The 21,373-nt window shown below is 38.7% G+C and overlaps 1 protein-coding gene across 6 annotated transcripts in view; it reads left to right on the forward strand.

The window, feature by feature from the left end:
• Positions 1-21,373, forward strand: part of NCOA1 (nuclear receptor coactivator 1) — a 292,101-nt gene that overhangs the window by 138,247 nt on the left and 132,481 nt on the right. The window lies entirely within an intron of this gene.

Below are 21,373 nucleotides of genomic sequence, written 5' to 3' on the forward strand. Positions count from 1 at the left end.
TGTGGCAGTTAAGGAGCAAAATCCATTTTCTGCACACCCTAGATGTCTTCTGAGAATGCTTAATAAACAACACAATTTGAGCCACTGTTCTTGCTATATTGTGTTACATTTTTTGTCTCCTGCCTCCATTTCTATTTTGCTGTTTGCTTTTTCACTTGTGGTCTTTGCGTTGAGTTGTTTCAGTTCACCATTTTCTGTGCAAAGAATGCTGTTAGTGTTGTTTTCTAGTTCAGAGCATTTTATAGCACAATCCTTTACAACAGGGCTGTCAAACTCCCGGCCCGTGGGCCAGATGCGTCAGGTGCTGGCCACACCCATGCCTGGTTTAGTGAAGGGGAAAAAAGTCCCAATAGTCATGTGACACTGCCGTGAGGACGTGAGTTTGAACCCTTGCTTTGCAAGAATGATCCTAAAGCAGCTCCTTTTCTCTATGTAATGGTTTATGCTTAATATATAATGTCTCAGTACTAGTAAAAAACAAACAAACTGAGCTTAAAGAAATGTTTATCTGTCATTTTATGTCTCGGGTCCTTCTCTCTTCAAACTCTCAGTTTTGTATTATTTTCAGTAACTTTAACCCTTGATGTTTATCTGCTCCCTATGACTTCTGTCTCCCCAGCTTGGCTTAAAGGTAGCTATTTCTTACTTGCAGGAGGCAGGAGCTACCTCTGGAGGAGAGAGGAGAGGAATAAGGTATTATCAGGCCCTTTACAACAGAACTGAAACCTTTCAAATCAGAAGGAAGCCCACAAGTGTTTCATTACTGTGTGAGCAAGTTTCCTTTGGGAATAAACGCGGAGCTTCCCTTCGGGGTATCATGGTCAAGCCCTTGCAGAAGCACTTTTCCCCATTGCCTCTTAGAATTCAAAGGTTCAACTATTAATAACCATGAATTAGTTTCACTGTTAGCAGCTGTGTCTCTGGTGGTTCCCCTGTCCCTGCTCACGCTCCTATTGCAGAACGAATGCATTCCCTTTGCATTTCTGAAAATGTAAGACTATCATCATTGGGATCATAACACCTGACACACAGATCTAACAGCCTCTCAATTATCTGGTGAAGTCAGCTTGCTTAGGTCTCAGCTTTCAATAGCAGCAAAATACACTCTAACAATCTGAAGTGTGTTGTGCATGCCAGGTCTTCTCATTTTTTTTTCCCACTTTACTTTTCTGCTAAGTGGTTTTCTCAAGTAGAGTGTTAATGGCTGAGCTGTATCATTCTTAGACACCTGGAAGCATCTGGTTTATTCTACTCTTTAGGTTTTTTTCCCCCCAGTCTCTTTAGAGCAGTGTTTTTCAAACTTAGCAACTTTAAGATGTGAGGACTTCGACTCCCAGAATTCCCTCAAGAAACTGAGTTAGACAATCTTCTGCCCATATTGGAACAGTGCTTTACCATTATGTTGCAAGGCTGGGCTACTACTGACCTCTTCTTAAGAGGAAATCTCATAGTGTGTTCCATTGCTGACTTATTACTACAAGTATAATATTTATCTTAAGCTTATGTCCCATTGAATCTGTTGGTGTTTAAAGTTCAACTAGTCTCTTTGTTAGCTTTGTTGCAACAGATAGATATGGCTATTCCTCTGAAAGGTTTTTAATCCTAATGTTTGAGGGCAAATTCCATGCTTTTGGGTACAACTTCTGATTAGCCCTATGATTTAAATCTCCTAAGCTATACATGCAGATAGTGGTAACTTTACAAGCTAAGAATCTGGATCCAGATTCTTTTCTTGTTCTGGGCAGCCGCCTAGAAGATACGCTGAGTCAGCTTCAGTAGTTTTCCTTGGGGAAGTAGAAATAAATACATCATAGGAGATAGAATACATATTCTTGTATTAGTATTGAAAACCCAGAAGCTAAAGCATTTTTCTAAAGAGTGGGAAAGGTTATGCCACTTTCCCATTCTCCAATTCTCATCCTCCCATCTTTCATTGAGGGACAATCAGGTTGTGGGGGGAGCCCCATAATGTACTTCAAAGCACTTGAATTCCTTGTTTGAATAAATGACTATTGAGCCCCTGAGTGATAAGGTACTACTAATGGGAGCATTAAGGTACTAAAGCCACTCTGACCTCCTTAGTGTAGACTCTGTCATTAAGAAGCAAGCTCTTTTTCCTTTTATTGATTTATTACATAATTTATAACTCATCTGCATTCACAGGACCCAGGGTGGAAAACAGTGTATTTCTGTGTCTTTGTTCCTGGTTAAACTAAAAGGTGGCCAGATGATCTCTACAATATATGACATAGATGTTGGCAACTGTCATAGGAGGATATATAATAGGAAACGATTTAGGTGAATATGGAGATACAGTGTTTGTGAAAGAGCAGGTGGGCTTGTATATTGCAGCTTTTAAAAATGCAAGGATAACCTTATCAAAACTGGAGGTATAGTTGGTTTTATTGTAAAAGTCTTCCCAAGTGTACTGATTTACCTTTTCTTATTTAATTTAATGAAAATAATATGATGGATTTCTGTTGGCATAGCAACTGAATTAAACCAGTGACTTCTACCTTCAAGAAGAGGTGTTACTTCATTCTAGCTTATCTTTCTTAATGACACTCCAATCTGATGGCATAATGGCAACTGACAGCCTTCATTTATAGAAATGTTCGTTTTAATATTCTGATCCCCGGGACGCATTTATTCACAGCTCCAGCAACTTTGATATTACAATTATATAGCCATGTATGTACTGTATATGACAATGAGTTATGATGGTCTCTGACCAAATTAAAATGTTTTTTTAAAAATAAAGATACCCCTTTGTTGGGAAAGGGATAAATGTCTTATTAAATTATGTTCTATAAACGTACAATATATATCCATTGTTGTCTTATGTTGCTAAATTACCAAACTGCTATGTGGCTGGATCTCCTCAGAGCCTTTATAAGTGGCAGGATATAATGGAGGTTTGCTAGGGGTTATCAAGGCTACATTTGTGGAGTTCTTCCAGGGCCAAATTTATAGTTGTTTGCCACCATCTCTTCTTTGAGATAGGCAGCCATATAAATTGAATGAACCAAACGAACAAATGAATTCCACCCCTTTTCCCCCATTATTAAAATGATGATTTAAAAAATGCTTGCTGTGGGTTATATCTGAGCACTAAGTTGCCAAATGTCTATTTTTGTTGCTATTCCAGACATTGCCAAATATGGTGGTTGGTCATGGGCTGGGACTCTATGCATTGCTAATATAAAATAGTTCTTTTTTTCCGCTCATTTAAACCAAGTAGTTATGAAAACATAGAGCCTATAATAATGGCTCAATGAACCATTAACTCTTTTTAGAAATGTATATATATCTCCTATTTTTCTGAATATAGGATTATTTCAAGGGTTTTAAAATGCTACTGATGCATAAATTGGCAGTAGTACACTTCCGTTGTATGTGTGGCTGGAGTATACACTAAAACCAAATTTGAAGATGAGATATCCTTTAATCTATGTACAGGCTTAAAACAGACTCACTTGCTCATGCTAGTTTACTAGAAAACCAATATTCACTTGAGATGATAAAGCACAGATAAAAGTTTAGTAAGTACTCATTTTCTTACATTTGTTATCAGGGGTGAAATGCTAGTGGTTCACACTTGTTCGGGCAAACTGGTAGCGGAAGCAGTGCAAAGCTCCGCCCACGTGCCCGGACATCTCCGACCTCCGGGTGTTCCGCTGCGCACTGAAGACCCTGTTCCGCCAGGCAGGGCTGTCAATATAATAATTTTAAATTGGGGTATTTTAATTTTTAGGGTTTTAAATCGGCCAAATCTATTTAATTATTTTAATTTTTAATTATTGTTGTGTCTTGTGTTTTTAAATTGGCTGTACACTGTCCTGAGTCCTTCGGGAGAAGGGGGGTATAGAAATAATGCACATGCACAGAAGGCTTTACGCATGCACAGAGGGTCCAAAATCACATGTCACGCTTCTGAACTGGTAGGAAAGGTAAGTAGAGTTCACCCCTGCTTGTTATTGTTACACTTGTTATTGTTACACAGACTTCAACGGATAATTAGAATGACAGAAAAAGCAATTGCTACCAACCTGCCTTCCATTGAGGATCTGTAAACTACATGAGTCAAAAAAAGGGCTGTGAAAATATCTACAGACCTCTCACATCCTGGACATAAATTGTTTCAATTTCTACCTTCAAAAAGATACTATAGGGCACTGGACACCAAAACAAGTAGACACAAGGACAGTTTTTTCCCAAATGCCATCACTCTGCTAACTAATTCCCACAACACTGTCAAATAATTTACTAAGACTGTATTACTGTTCTTCTTCTTCTCCTTACTAGTATCTATCTCTTCCCGCTTATTACTATAACCATGTTGCTTGTATCTTTCAATTATATTGTTTTTATTTGTTTCTTAGTATGATTTGATAGCTTATTAGTAACCTTGACTATCACTAAATGTTGTATCTTTTTATTCTTGATGAATGTATTTTATTCTCCTTATGTACACTGAGAGCATATACCTAAGACAAATTCCTTGAGTGTCCAATCATACTTGGCCAATAAAGAATTCTATTCTATTCTATTCTATTCTATTCTATTCCATTCCATTCCATTCCATTCCATTCCATTCCATTCCATTCCATTCCATTCTATTCTATTCTATTCTATTCTATTCTATTCTATTCTATGAATGGATTCGTTAAGATGATCCAAATATTTTATTTATTAATATCATACTATGCTCACCATCATATAAAACACCATATAATCATTTTTAAAGATTGAATCCAGGTGGAATGGGCAAAACAGAAAAGTCCAATCCTGAATGTTCTCACTTGGACCTTATGCAAAAATTAAACAATTGATTGTAAGAAATCCTTCCTATTTTGTTCCACTCCTGTCTTCTGCTGTGTTACCACTGCTTGAAGCTGCCTTGACCAACTGTTTCTGCTGTTTTCCTAAATGTGCCTTGCTCAAAAATAATTGTTTTGCTTTCATTACTTTTGAGTTTATTTCAACTGTCATATCTATTCCCTTCCTCCGATGCCTCAGAAACTACATTTCTCCTGACCATCAAACTTTTCCTGTGTCACTGGACTATTGCTTACATATAGATAAAATTGAGTTTTTAAAGAAGGGTGGGAATCTAGTATCTGGCCTTGTTCTAGAAGTAGGGATTCAAAGACTGAAGTTTACTCATTAGGATTTATTTAAGCAGGAGAAATTAACTGATTTCCCTCTGCCAATTAATAGTCTTATTTTTTCAGTATTGTGAGCATCTTGAAATGCTAAATGAAAAGTATTTCCCTTTCAATAAATAACTGGTAGTGAGTTGTGAGAGTTATGTGCAATTATGGTTAACAATTATTATTATTATTATTTATTTAATTTGTATACCGCCCTTCTCCAACAGGACTCAGGGCGGTGAACAGCCATGGTAAAAATACAACATATAAAATTTAAAAACAATTTAAAAAACATTAAATACTTTTGGCCGTCAATTTAAAATAACCCACTTAAAACCAGTTATAAATTTAAAAGGATGTGGTCAAGCCAGCCTGGCTAGATGGAATAGATGTGTTTTCAGGGCCTGACGAAAAGTCCGGAGGTCTGGTATCGTGCGTATCTCTGGGGGTAGGTTGTTCCAGAGGGCAGGTGCCGCCACAGAGAAGGCTCTCCCCCTGGGGGTCGCCAGCCGACATTGTCTGGCCGACAGCACTCTGAGGAGGCCCTCTCTGTGTGAGCGAACTGGCCGGTGGGAGGCTATTGGCAGCAGAAGGCAGTCTCGTAAATACCCCAGCCCTAAGCCATGGAGCGCTTTAAAGGTGGTCACCAACACCTTGAAGCGCACCCAGAAGACCACAGGAAGCCAGTGCAGCTCGCGCAGGAGAGGTGTCACATGGGAGTGCCCCATCGCTCCCATAATCCCCCGCGCAGCCGCATTCTGGACCAATTGGAGCCTCCGGGTGCATCCCAAGGGGAGCCCCATGTAGAGAGCATTGCAGTAGTCCAGGCAGGAAGTGACGAGTGCCTGAGTGACTGTGCGTAGGGAGTCCCGATCTAGAAAGAGACACAACTGGCGTATCAGGCGGACCTGATAAAAAGCCCCCCTGGCCACGGCCGTCATATGCTCTTCTAAAGACAGCCGTGTATCCAGGAGGACGCCCAAGTTGTGAGCCCTTTCCGTGGGGGCCAATGATTCGCCCCAATAACCAGCGATGGCGTCAGCTGGCTATATCAGGACTCCGGAAGCCACAGCCACTCGGTCTTGGAAGGGTTGAGTCAGAGCCTGTTTCTCCCCATCCAGGCCCGCACGGCCTCCAGGCACCAGGACATCACTTCAAGGACATCGTTGGGGTGGTCTGGGGTGGAGATGTATAGCTGAGTGTCATCAGCGTACTGATGGAACTCCACCCCAAAGCCACGGATGATCTCACCCAGCGGCTTTACATAAATGTTGAAGAGAAGGGGCGAGAGGACTGACCCTTGCGGCACCCCACAAACAAGGCACCTTGGGGTCGACCGCTGCCCCCCTGCCAACACAGATTGCGACCGGTCAGAGAGGTAGGAGGAGAACCACCGCAAAACAGTGCCCCCCATCCCCAACCCCTCCAACCGGTGCAACATGATACCATGGTCGATGGTATCAAAAGAGATCTAACAGGACCAGGATAGAGGAGCATCCCCTATCCCGAGCCCTCCAGAGATCATCCACCAATGCGACCAATGCCGTTTCCATGCTGTACCCAGGCCTGAAGCCGGACTGGAGCAGATCTAGATAGACAGCTTCATCCAGGTACTGTGGAAGCTGCCGCGCCACCACACTCTCAGCAACCTTCGCAATAAAACGAAGGTTGGAGACTGGATGATAGTTAGCCAAAACAGCCGGATCCGCTTCTTTCAAGGCGGCCAGTACGACACCCTCGCTCAAGGAAGCGTTAATAATCCTCTGGGGCCTCGTGTAACCTCCCGGGAGGCCAGCACCAACCAGGAGGGACACGGGTCCAATAAACATGTGGTTGCATTCAGCCGTCCCAGAATCCTGTCCACATCCTCGGGAGCCACAGGATCACACTCCTCCCAGATAACACTCTCAAGGCCTGCCTCAGTCATCTCGTCTGGACTTACCCAGTCAGAGGCCAGACCTTCCCGAATCTGAGCGATCTTGTCATGCAGATACTGCACAAAATCCTCAGCTCGACCCTGCAAGGGATCATCCCGCGCTCCCAGATGGAGGAGGGAGCTAAACAGGGCGGCTGGGCGATTATCTGATGACGCAATAAGAGCGGCAAAATAGCTAGATAAAATAGCTTTTATCGCCACTAGGTAGGTCTTAATATGAGACCTCACCAGTGTTCGGTCGGATTCGGAATGGCTGGTCCTCCAACTGCTCTCCAGGCGTCTTTTCCAGCGCTTCATCTCCCTCAACTCCTTGGAGAACCAAGGAGCCAGGTGAGTTCGGTGCCGGCCGCAAAGGCACGACGCGGTCCAAAGCCCCAGTGGCGGCACTGGCCCAGGAGGCCACCAGGTCTTCAGCCGAGTCAATAAGTTTCAGGCTTAAGAATGCTGGTTTAAAATGCATGCCTGAACACGTGGCCTTGAAGTTGAAAATGAAATTCAGATTATTAGTATTGGAAACATGTATGCCTATGTACTCTACTTATGTGATAAGGTTTTAGGGCTAACAGTACTTAATGAACCTAGAATTTAGGAGATCACTAGAGATTAATAATACTTTCGTGGCACAAGGCTTTTCTCTCTCTCTCTCTCTCTCTCTCTCTCTCTCTCTCTCTCTCTCTCTCTCTCTCTCTCACACACACACACACACACACACACACACACACACACATAGAAGCTGCTGAGCATAGCTTATAGCGTTATCCCTCCAGTAGATTCCTGTATCCTATCATGTTGCTAAGAAACCAACACTGCTCTAAGATTGCTTGCAAAGAGCAAAGTCAGTTGTTTGCCAGCTTCTTCTGTTCTAGCATAGACGGACCCAAACCAACTGGCTGCCTTTGACCCAATATTTCCCAAAAATGAGACTCCCCCCACCCCCCAATTCAGGCAACTCTGGATAAGATCTGGCCAAATCTTACCTTTTATATGGTGATTAAAAAAGAGTTAAGTGTTCTTATTAACCCTTAAGAAACATTGCCTTTGAGCATTCATCTTTATAACTACATTCCCAGAAATATTAGCTCTTAAAAATTGCACGATAGGAAAACTGTCATGGATAACCTCATATCTATAGTAAACATTCTGTGAAGAATACAAGTGCTGCTTTCCATTTTCTGAATATGTAGTTCTTCTACAGATTGGACAAGCACATAGATGAGAATAATGTGTGAGCAAACACTCTGAACCAGGGGTGAAATCCAACAGGTTCTGACAGGTTCTGCAGAACCAGTAGTGGAAATTTTGAGTAGTTCAGAGAACGGGACAATACCACCTCTGGCTGGTGCCAGAGTGAGGTAGCAATGGAGATTTTGCAATATCCTTCCCCCAGAAGTGGGGAGGGAATGGAGATTTTGCAATATCCTTCCCCTGGAGAGGGATGGGAATGGAGATTTTGCAGTATCCTTCCCCTGCCATGTCCACCAAGCCACGCCCAACAAACCGCATCATGTCCACCAAGCCACGCCCACAGAACCGGTAGTAAAAAAATTTGGATTTCACCACTGCTCTGAACTATCATGGATATTTCACACACACACACACACACACACACACAATTTGTGATTTGGGATTGAAAATTTATTTATTTCCAAAGGAGAAATGATATGGAATTGGTCTTCCCTGTTATTCAGAATCAGTTGAGATTGGTTAAGATCTAAATGCTACTCCAAAAATAAGAGAAACTTTCTGGCTGGGAAATAAGAATTTTATAGTCCTATAATCCTTTTGAACACATCTTTGGAAGCTGTTTTTACAAAACTTTCCTTGATTATTTGATTTTTTTTGCTGAAAAACAGCAATTTTGGACAAAGCAGGTTTCTTGGAGGATGAAAATCAAGCGTTTCTCTCTGTACCATTTTTGATTTTGACCATTTTCAAAGCTGCTACATGTTATTTGACCCTGTAAGAAAACTATAATTAAAGATGGGACAATATCATGGGGGTTAATCACTGTAACTGATACAGTCATGTTTACTTCCCTATGCAGCTGCTGTAATCCAGTTTGCAGCCATTTTGAATGAAATCAAAAGGTTCCATTATGAATCTCTCAAATCACATTCTGTTTGATCTGTAGCTGAAATCTTTTGCGATTCGGTGGGCGATTAAAAGAAATTGTTACTATTATTACTATCATCTCTGAAAGAAAAGCAAGCTACAGTTGCTATGGAGTTAGATTAATCTGCATCTAGCAATAGATAGAGATATCAAAAAGTGTGCCTATGGTGACTTATGTGTTTGAGTTTTAAGCACCTTGGAAAAGTTTGAGAAGGTTTGATCCCTGCTTTAAATCTGATTTCTGCTTTAAATCCGAATGCATATGAAAACAACGTAAGCTCCACTCTTCCTTTCAGTAGACCAGCTAGATATCAGCACCTACATGCCCTAAGCAGGTTCAGATCTGGCTCAGCAGTTACATAGGGGAAATATCAGGACTATTGCCAGACTGGGAAGTTAAAAAAATAAAACAATTCACAAGAAGGCAGTGGCAAACCATTTCCATATTGCTGGCAAGAAAATTGCATGGTTATGTTTCTAAAGTCATTAGAGGTTGACTCAACCCAAAGGAATTTTTATATTTGTTTATTGTTGAAGAAGTATGATATAATGATTAAACGGTTAGACTAAGATATCCTGATTCAAAAGTCTAATCTCAATTATGAAGGTGCACAGGGCAACTTTGGACCAGTCATTGCCATTATTGTTCAGTCTAATGAATCCCTCATAATAATTGTGGGGAAAAGTTGGAGAAAGGAGTGTCATGCACAATTCTTTCAGGGTCTGGAAGAGAGGCAGGATATGAATGTAACCAATAAACAAAAACAATACATCACAGACAATAGAACTTCTAAAATTGTGTTTGTAAAAAACAGTACAGTTTTAAGTCTGCTTTCTCAGAAATAAATTATACTGAGCTCACTAAAATTTACTCAGTTAAGTTTATTTTGGATTGAAATCTTAATCCTTATATATCATTCAATTATTAAGTAGCCACTTCAGAAGATTCTGAAGATAATCTTGGATTTAAGAGGATTTTTGATGATGAATTTACTTCAAAGGCATGTTTCTTTGAAAAAAAGGAGTTATATTAGTTTGATGTCCGTGTTTCCTGTTCGCATAGACCCAACTAGTCTCAGCTCATTTAAAATGAATCTGGATTAAATGCAAAATTCAGGCTATAAATGATTTCAGATACATTACATAACACGTAATGCTTCTAATCAAAATATATTGTGCAGTTACATCTTTTTGTCCCCAATAATTTTTGAGGGAAAAAAGGAAGACATGACAGGAATCCTGTTAAAATGCACAAATAAGTGATAGTAGCTAGTTCTATAGAAAGGAGATGGTAAAGCAAAGGACTATTATAAAGAAAAAAAGGCACATTTTGAAATGAAAACAGAAACATGTAAACGTTGTATTTATTTATTTTAACACTTTTAACACATTCTGGGCAATTCCCAATCAAGTTTAATGGGAGAAAATGGCCCTATTCATTCTGAAAGTACAAAAATGGCCCACAAAGTATTGTGACTTCTAAACAAATCAGTAGCTACTTTGAAACTCTGCCTGTTTCTGAGTTGTGCATTCTATTCTCAGGATTACTAATTAATATGCTATTTGTTTTGCATTAATTTTGCTGTTTTGTAAAAATATTTTATGCTTGTTCCAGTGCTCGTTGATTTTACAACAAAATTCAGATCTGAAACCTATTTCACTTACAAAACAAAAAATAGTTTTGTTATCTGATTGCTAAGAGTGTCATTGTTTTTGTAAGCATGACAAAGGTATAAGTTTATCCATAACCCTTTTAACAAAATTTTATATTTCTATTAATTTATTTGCCTAGGAATAAATTAACATACATTCTATGGTGATTTGTAAATTCCAGTCCACTTTTAATATTTCTGTGGTGCTTCTCCTTATCCTGTAGGATTAACTATTTATACACTGTCCTTTTCCATTTCTGATGTATTGTATAAATATAAAGATTGATGACTGTTATGTTATTATGAAAACATGGCTCTATTTAAGGGTGTCATAAATAGATTTAACGTAATAGTATTCCCACAGTATGCTGTTCCTCACAGCCTCAGTGATGTGCTTTCTTCCCATCCTTTTTTTAAAAATAAATTTTATTAAAGCTTTTTGTTATAGTTCAAAAAAGGAAAAGAACAAAAATCAAAAACAGATGTATAATAAATTTTCTATCATGGTGTAACATCACCAAAATATCCCTATATATAACCAATAATATATATAACCAATAATCAGAGAATAAAAATAGAAAATATTTATAGATTCTTGTATAGAAATTTACATTTCCAATACTTGTTAATTACCATAAATATACCATCATCTATAATTATAATCCAACATTATCCTTTGTCTCTCTCCCATCATTTCTGGGTCCAATCATACTACATATTCCAACTACCATAAAAATCTGAGTCTCTTTTACCCTTAATCAGTTTTGTTAGTCTATCGGACTCTGCACATTCCATGATTTTATAAATTATTTTTGAGTCCTCATTCTTCCATTCTTGTGTGAATGCCAGTCTTCCTGCAGTAATTATATGCAGCATCAAATACTATTTAGTCAATCCAAAATTTGCAGGTCTAACCCCCAACAAAAAGGTTTCTGGTTTCAGTTCCACTCTACAGTGTATGATTTCAAGCAACTGTCGTTGTATTTTCACCCAATATTTAGCTGCCAGGGGGCATGTCCACCATTGGTGGAAGTAAGTTCCATTGCTATGCCCACATTTCCAGCACTGTGAAGATGTCCCGGGGAACATTTTAACTAATCTTGCTGGAGGTTGGTGCCATCGATAAACCATCTTATAAATATTCTCTTTATAATTGGATGCCATAGTTAATTTTAAATTTTTAAACCAAATCTCCTCCCATTTTTGAAGATCCAATGAATAACCCATATTTTGCCCCCAAGCAATCATGGAGTCTTTAACGACTTCCACCCCCACTTTCAATGATAGCATTTTGATAAGGCTTTCCTGTCATTAACTAATAAGATTTTATCCAATTCTTGTTTTCCATGATATATCCCTTCACTCTCCTGATCTTTCTTCCACCTTGAGTGTATTTGGGTATAGGCCCACCAGTCTATATTACACCCCTCCGACCTCAGTTGTTCCCGTGTCTTCAGTCTGCCCTGAGTATCCAAAATATCTTCATAGGTCAAGACCTTCTCTCTATATAACATAGGGTGTACCAGGGCCTCCTGAATCGAGATCCAGCATGGTATCTTCAGATACAGCTTTCTCCTAAGTCTTTCCCAGGTATCCCCTAGGATCTTACGTAAATAATGATTCCGAAAATACCTGACTGTCCTGGCCATAAGAAGTGCCAACCGTGTTGAAGGCCATGATCTTCTGCCGCCAATATCCACCTCCTTTTCAGGGCGATCCAGTCCTTCACCCATATCAGAATGGCTGCCTGATGTGGGACATTACTGCTTCAGAAACTGCTGCACCCACAGCATTGCTGATCACACACAAGAGCTGCAGTTTTTAAGGGCTGTTGTGAGGAGGGTAGGGAAGAGTGCAATGCTAAGGGCTGGTGCAGCAAGGAACAAGAAAAACTTTTGCTAGAAAGACTGAAAATGCTTGGGAGATAGCGTTGATAGTTACTGGTACGACTAGTAATTTTTTTGATTACTTTGAAAAGTAAGATTTCTTCCTTGAGGTTGTTGAGAAAACAGTATTGTAGCAGGTATGTAATCTTTTCCAGACACATGAACATCAACAACTCTTTTGCTGAGATTTGCAGAGATCTCTTTTGATCAAGATATGGTTCATTTCCACAAATCTGTGTTGTGAAGAACATGCTTTTATGGTGGCAAACAATGTGTGTTTATTTTAAAGGAAGCCCCCCTCAAATTCATACCTGATTGTCGTCTCATTGATTGGAACATCTGACTCAATTTACTGCCTTAAGCTGATTATCCAAGAGCTATACTTTTTTTCCAACCAAAACAGTGAACGTTAGTTCATTGTGTTCAATAAAGACATAACAGTACAGTGTAATGTGGTTATTTCTTTAACTCCTATCTCTTTAAAGGACTTCAAAGAAGATCATAATGTAAGTCACAATAATGCAAAAGTATAGATAGTTCTAAAGGACCATAAACTTTTTCTCATCACTATATTATGCTATTTCTACACAGTTAATGGGTATCAGTACATCTTGTGGCATAAATAGTGAATTATTAAGGATTGGAAAACTCCCACTTCAGATGAAAGGTTCTATTGAAATGGTACTGAAGATATAATTCTTATTTATTTCTATAACATTATATTTCTGTTTCAGTTGCAAAAAGCAATCTTATTTATCTGGATTTTTGTCAGTGCAAGAATAAAATCTGGTTTTCATTAGACATGTAGACATGTAGCTAGGGAATAATTGAATTCTTGAAAACAAAGCCAATCTTACGTAGTATTCTGGCCTTCAGAGATCATGAAAGTTTAAGAGATCATTTTCTATGTATGAATATATTTAAGTTAAATTTAAGTAACTGACTACATTTCCCCCCTAAAAGTTTCTTGTGAAAACATGCTTCTTGTTCCCTTCTGCCAATGAGAAGTCTTTTTTCTTCTCTGACACAATTTATTAGCAATAGTACTTCCTAACTGATTTTCTCCTCATTTAAAGGTAAAGATTTCTCTGTCTAGTTGTATTCAATTCTAGGGCCCGGTGCTCATCTCCATTTCTGAAGACATTTTCCGTGATCATGTGGCCAGCATGGCTCTATGCTAAAGGTGCATCTAATGCTGTTACCTTCCCACCAAAGTAATACCTATTAACATTTGCATGCTTTCGAACTGCTAGGTCGGTAGGAGCTGAAGCAGAAAGAGGAGCTCATCCTGTCACACAATGCTCGGGTCTTGAACTTGGGCTGTCGGCTTTCTAGCTGAAAAGCTGAATGTCTTTAAACACTGATCCATCGCTCTCTCCCCCCCATTTAAATATAACTGGTACTAATTTGCCAGCAAGAAATATCACCAGGCATATATGACACAGGGCTGGTATTTGGGACCAAAGAAGATAGTAGATGCAAAAAGGATATCCTGAGAAACACCCACAATTCACCAGCTTCTCTGTTGCAGGTCCCAGAATGGGTGGGGTCAAACATGTTTGCATGTGTGACGGTAGGAGCAAAGTCTGTACTTTAAGCTGAAGACATCAATTTAAACTTTAAAGCTCCCTATCTCCCACCCACCCAACAGTTGGCCTTGGAACCACCCATATTTGCAATCTTCAGTATGCCACACAAAGCTTGGTGCGGTCCTTGAGTCGACGAGCTGTGACCCTTTTCTTAGACTAAGGTGCACAAATCTCTGCCTGAAAGGTACAAAAGAGAAACATTTCATAAAACTAAGATGATTTTTTGGTTCATTGTTATTTTGGCCAGTTGAGGAAGAATAACTGCCAGATTATCTCTTCAACCTTTCAACAGCAGTTGTGGCCCTGTATCTACTGCTTTTAAAACTGGAGGTCAATTTCCTGCCATGTATCAAGCTGTCAGCATATCAGAGAATTCAAGAATGTTCTGTGGGAATTCACCTTGTACATTGTCACCCAGTTTGGGCCAAGATAGGAAAAGTTGAGAATCCTGGCAGGAATCTCCCTGAATAACAGTAAACTACAAGTCATATCATTTTTTCTTTAACCTCTTAAAATGTTGGTGTTCACTTTTTGGATTTTTGTCCATAATATCCTTATTTTGTTATTCCCTTCTTTCAAATCTTAAAAAAATGGAACTAAGCGTTTCTTTGAAAGAGTAGCCTAACTTGTCTGGCAATGATTAAGGAAAAGCAAGAGTTCATATTCAGGGGCAGTATTTCATTTTGAAAAAAATGAATAAGGAGAAACACAAGAGTATATAAAATTATGCATGATTTAGAGGACATGAACAGGAAGTGGCTTCCTTCCTTCCACATATTGGAACTCAGATTCATTCAAGGAAGCTGAACGATGAAAGATTCAGATAGATAAACAGATATTTTTACATGTATGTAATTAAATGATGGGATGTACTTTTCAGAAAATACACCGATTATCTCTGACCTGAGTAGCTTTAATAGATGTTAATTTATAGCAGATAAAGTTATTAAACAGTATAACTCTAAATAATATTCATCATTGAAGGATTTTATTGCTGTAATGCTTTGCTTGTGGTTTTCTACTTAGACATCATGGGAGCAGCATGCTGGATTAGGTTGACCCTTGGTCTGATCCAGAAATCCCCTTCCGAATGTGTGTGTGTGTGTGATGTTGTTGATGTCAAGGCAGTTTTGCCATCTGGGTGACAATTAAGTATAGTTACCTAAGCTGTTACATTTAGATAGGAATAACAAGTGAGATAAGTTGTGAAGAGGGAGCTCAAATCCAAAGTACCATCTTCATTGTTTTCTCTTGTCACTTAATTGAACCCTAAGGTCTTTTTTGCTCTGTGGTAAGGAAGATACTTTCATCACTAGCTTATAATTATTTCTGTTGTGAAACCCCACATGAGGCATTAAAATTAAAATAATAAGGGCAGTGAGATATTGATCCCTCAGCAGGGAAGTGGTTGGCAGAAGGCAGGCTGCTGGAGGGCTTTGTTTGTGAAGTACTGTAGAGACACCGTGGGCTCTCCATGCTAATGAGAATAATCATCCTCATTGCTGTGTAGCTGCAGAATTATGCTTAGCAAAGGTTGAAAAAGCATGTAATTGAGTCAAGCAACAAATGTAGTTGAGCGAAGGAAGGAAAGCAAAATCTGCAAAACTAGAATAACTCCCTTAAGGACTTTGCCAGTTCCATAAGATTGGAAATGCACCAACAATAGTCGTTAATGGCTAATATCTTTTGGCAGAATAAAAATGGCAACTGAAATTCTAAAAATGTTCCTTTAAAACATTATTCTGGATTAAACCAAATGCTGTCTACTCCATGTGGTGTTTCACATTGTGGCCAGTTGGATTTTTTTAAGATAATGAGAGGCAGTCACCCTCTTGTTAATATTATGGGTGTGCCTCTCTTCTCTCTATAAATTCCTGTAAATATGATAAATCCTAATATTTTCCTTTCTACCGATATAAGAGCTGTTATTTTGGCCTGTACTATTGATATCTTAGATTCAAATAAGAAGGGCACATGGAACAAACTTCTTGGTACTGATTATGGAAGCCATTGTACAGCTAGTCCTCGACTTATGACCACAATTGAGCCCAAAATTTCTGTTGCTAAGTGAGACAATTGTTAAGTGAGTTTTGCCCCGTTTTACAAACTTTCTTGCTGCAGTTGTTAAATGAATCACTGTTGACATGAATTTTTTCAAAACTGAGGGACGGTATAACACCAAAAAGCAGAAAAAAGAGTTAGAGCAATATTAATGTGAAATAATATATATGTGGTTCATCTTAGAATTAGAATTAGAATTAGAATTAGAATTAGAATTCTTTATTGGCCAAGTGTGATTAGACACACAAGGAATTTGTCTCCGGTGCATAAGCTCTCAGTGTACATACAATAGTGATAGATCATTATCATAGCCATTGTAAAAATACATTCATCATAAAACATTAGATACCACACTTAGTGATAGTCATGGATACTAAATAAGCAATCAACATAAATCATACTAGGATACTAAGTAAACAATATAAATCGTAAGATACAAGCAACAAAGTTATAGTCTTAAGATATGGAGATAGGTAATAGAGAAATTGAGAATAATGATGGTATAATAAGACTGCCTTTCTAGATAGTTCTAGTAATTTTTTAATTTGCTTCTTTGAGTTTAGAAGTCATATAAAGCTTGTCCCTTCAGTACATCTTTCATCATTTAAGCAAGCATATGGAATGTTTTATTGTTTGATTTCTTTTTTTTTATACTTTGGGAAAATAAGAACTTTTGGTGCATCTTCAAAATGTGAAAAATGTGGGCAACATAAACTGTTCTTTTCCAATTAAAAAGATTGATTAATCAGGTTGATTATTTCTAAAGGAATCAGATGATGCAATAAAGCTCAATCTTTCTTTCCCACCAGGGAAGCCCTTGTTGACTTAGACCTTCAATTGCTGAGTGTTTTGGCACCTAATGTTAAATTGGTATACTTTATATAGCTGTATTTTCATATAGTTCTAAGATCATATTTGCAGTATGTAGAATGAATCTCTTATATTATTTGAATGTATGTAATCCGCACACATAGTATGAACATATCTTAAAGGCATTTCATATATAGAAAAATATTTTGGATAGCTGCTTTCCATACACTATTTGTGAGACAAGGATATAGAAGAGTGGCTGTTTTGTTAGTGCATTTGCCAATATACATTGAAGTGGTTAAGCTTAACGCTTAAGGACATAAAAGCAGCCATACTGGATTAAACCTGTTGGCCATCAAAGGAAGTCTCTTCACAGAGCAATACGGCAATAATATCCTTCTCCTATCACCTGTTCAGCAATAGATATTCAGAGGCCTTTGGGTTTTTTAAAAAATAATATTTATTATTGAAGTTTTAAAATACAAAAATAAAAAACTTGTCAGGTATGCTTCCTTCAAAGTCCAAGAAAGAATGACCCAGATTCCATGATTTTAGAAGCTGGTACTTTTACTAGAAAATGAAGTGATCGCAACCAAAGAAAAGCAGAATCTAAGCCAAAAAGCGCGAAAGTTACAGATAGAGAGCATTCCCTCCCACTGTCCATCGTAAATCATCCAATCCAAGGGTCTTCCAAAGGTCAGGTGGGAGCACACGTCTGACACGTCTGGCAGCGTCATCAATCAGGAATGCCATGACCGTTGCCCCGATAACAGCCCAGTATCTTAAGAATCACTTTCGTTTCTCTGTCTCTCCTGCACGCTCCCCCCCCGTTACCATGGCAGCCAAAGCAGAAAAGGCGGAGGCTGACATTCGGCCCCCCTATCCGGCAGGTCTACAATAAAATCCATTGATATCTCTTTCCAGGGGGCATTTGGTCTCGCCACACTCTGAAGTAGACCAGGTGGCTTCCCCGGAGGTCTCTTGGCTGAGGCACACACTGGGCAGCTAGCTACGTATGCCTCTATGTCATTTTTGAGTGCGGGCCACCAGAATTGTCTTTTAATTAGATGGAGAGTTTTTACAAATCCAAAGTGTCCCGCCATCTTGGCGTCATGAGCGTGCTGCAACACTGTCACTCTCAAACTGGCAGGAACATACAATTTGGCTCCAACCCAAGCTAGTCCATCACGCAGTGTACATTCATTCGAGTGGGTTTGAAACCACTCATCAGTTTTCAGAGCTTCTTGTAGTTTCTGACGCAAATCGCCCAAGAGGGCTGGGTCGCCCCTTGCTTGCGCTCTGGTAGTCACTGGTACCGCCAGTTGGGTCGAAGGGATGATCGGGCGAACCACTTCCTCCTTGGTACTGTTGTATTGAGGCAATCTGGAAAGCACATTAGCCATGAAATTCTTTCCACCAGGAAGGTAGCGTAGAGTAAAATTAAAACGGTTGAAGTGCTTAGCCCAGCGAACTTGCTTTGGTGACAGCTTACGCGGGGTTTTCAACGCCTCTAGGTTTTTATGGTCAGTCCAAACTTCAAAAGGATGCTTAGCTCCTTCAAGAAATTGTCTCCATGCTAACAATGCCCAGCATACTGCAAAAGTTTCCTTCTCTCATATGGCCCATCTCCGTTCGGTCTCCGACAATTTTCGGGATGTATAGGCACAGGGTTGTAATTTCCCTTCTGCATTCTTTTGCAGGAGTACTGCTCCTACTGCCACGTCGCTCACATCAGCCTGTACTACAAAAGCCTGTACTTCCATGTCTGGATGTTTGAGGACTGGTTCAGCGGCGAACAACCGTTTTAGCTTTTCGAATGCCGCCTGACAGTCCATAGTCCACTCAAGGGCCCGGGAGGGTTTTGGTTTTGCTTCACCTTTTGTTTTCAGGAGATTGGTTATCGGTAGCGCAATTTTTGCGAACCAGGGGATGAACTGTCTATAGAAATTAGCAAATCCCAAGAAGCTCTGTAGTTGTTTGCGGGTGCAGGGCGCGGCCCATTCCAAAACAGCTCGGACTTTTCCAGGGTCCATCTCTATTCCTTCATGCGATATGCGATATCCAAGATAGTCAATTTTGCTTTGGTGGAATTCGCACTTGGAGAGTTTGGCATACAGTTCAGCAGCCCTGAGTTTTTTCAGGACAGTTCGTACCAATTTCACATGGTCGTCCATGTTTTCGGAGTAGATAAGAGTGTCGTCCAACACCCCTTTATACAAGTGCTCATGCAGTACTTCGTTGATCAATTGCATGAACACAGCAGGGGCTCCTTGTAGTCCAAAAGGGAGCACTCAAAACTGGAAACATCCCAGTGGGCAGTTAAATGCTGTTTTCCATTCATCCCCTTCCTTAATTTGCACTCTGTAGTAAGCCTCTCATAAGTCGAGTTTGATGAAGATCTTCCCCTTTCCTAGGTGGCCTAGCATGTCCTTCATGAGTGGCAGGGGGTAGACATTTTCCATGCAAATAAAAACCCATAAAGGTTCCGAGTGAAAAAAAATCATATACATTTTAATTTTTTTATATATATGTTTTTAAACAAACAATTCATCATTAATCAATCAGTGTAACATCTGGATACAAAAAATTTTGTATCATCAAACATTTATTATCATTTTCTTAGTACATATTTATCTTTGTTCTTACATTTAAATTTAATGTATTACAACATATTTTTCCCGTGTTTCTTATTTTTACATTGTCTGTTGTTTATATTCAGTCTCTATCCATTGATAAAATTGCCCCCATATGTTGTAATACTCCGATTCTTTCTTCCCTCTAATTGCTAATGTTAATCTACTCATTTCTGCACATTCTAATATTTTCTTAATTAGCTCTCCCTTTGTAGGAATTTTTTCTGCTTTCCAATTTTGTGCAAATACCATTCTTGCTGCCGTTATTACATGTATAATCAAATATGTATTTTCTGTACTAAATTTCACCAGTAAGATACCCAACAGTATCTAACAATATACATTTTAATTTATATTTACATTATATTTACATTATATTTACATTTGATCAGATTAGTTATAAACCTTTTTTTTTTTACTTTTAAAACTCTTGATGTTTATCCTTTTAAGTAGTATGTCCCAAAAACTTACTACTTTTCATTCTTTCTTTATCTTTTCTCAGGAATGTTTAATAAGTAAAACATTTCTCTTTTGTAAATACTGAATAAGAAACTTGTTCAAGTCACTCTTCTGAATTGAATCCATACATTCACATGACTCTTTTGGGTCGTTATTTGTGTGCCCCTTTTAGCTATGAAAACATTAGCTGGTTTCATTTGTAAGTCTTGTATAACATGTTTGTCAATGTATTGTTGTATCCTGTCAATTTTAAATCCTGTCAATTTTAAATCTAAAGTAGCCTGATTCTCAATTGTATCTCTTCTATTTCCTTTTTTGAGTTCATTTTTATAGTAATCTTAAAAGAAAGTTCTGAGTACATTGTTACCAAATATTCTTGAATTCTTCCAGTGTTAAAATATTTTTCTCCATTCTGTATTAGTGGGTCTTTCCCTTTAATTATAATCTTTAGTTCTTTAGCATGTAGTATATCCCCCCTTATGGTTTTCCCTAATCCATATTTTCCCAGGGAAAAAAATTCATACACAAATTCAAAATCTTCATATATTTTAAAAGGATTTTAAACAAACCACAAGAAGTTTCCTTATAATTATTTCAAGATCTTATTTCCTCTCAATCTGGCTCCTTAGTGTGTTTAAAATTTTCCAAAATTACTTTTTTGTTGTTTATTTCCAATTTTTTAAAGTTATTACATGAAATACATATTTAACTTACGGTACATGAAACCTCTTTCACTGTGGATTGAGTGAAAATCAACCTTAGTAAAACATATCCTTCTGAATGTTCTTATTACCCAAAAAGCAATTGACAAGCCATTTCCAGTGATTAAGAGAGAAAGTGAGCAGTGTGATTTTAAAGACTCCAAACTGGCTTGGGCAAACCTGAGTTCTTGGCTCTCAGAGTCCTAAAGCCTACTGGAGATTGCTGCTTTGCAATCTTATCATAGGGAACATCTGTATGAAGTAGTATGGGTGATCCCAGGTTCTCTCCCTGATCTGTAGAGGAGTTTTGGGGCTCTTCTTTCCAACGTGGTTGTCAGCTGCACTCCTATGGAACCATTTCAGGCCACCATTGCTTTTCCA

The sequence above is a fragment of the Pituophis catenifer genome, unplaced genomic scaffold, assembly GCF_029215685.1.
Source record: "Pituophis catenifer annectens isolate HBS135680 unplaced genomic scaffold, rPitCat1.0.hap2 SCAF_1, whole genome shotgun sequence".
Taxonomy (NCBI): domain Eukaryota; kingdom Metazoa; phylum Chordata; class Lepidosauria; order Squamata; family Colubridae; genus Pituophis; species Pituophis catenifer.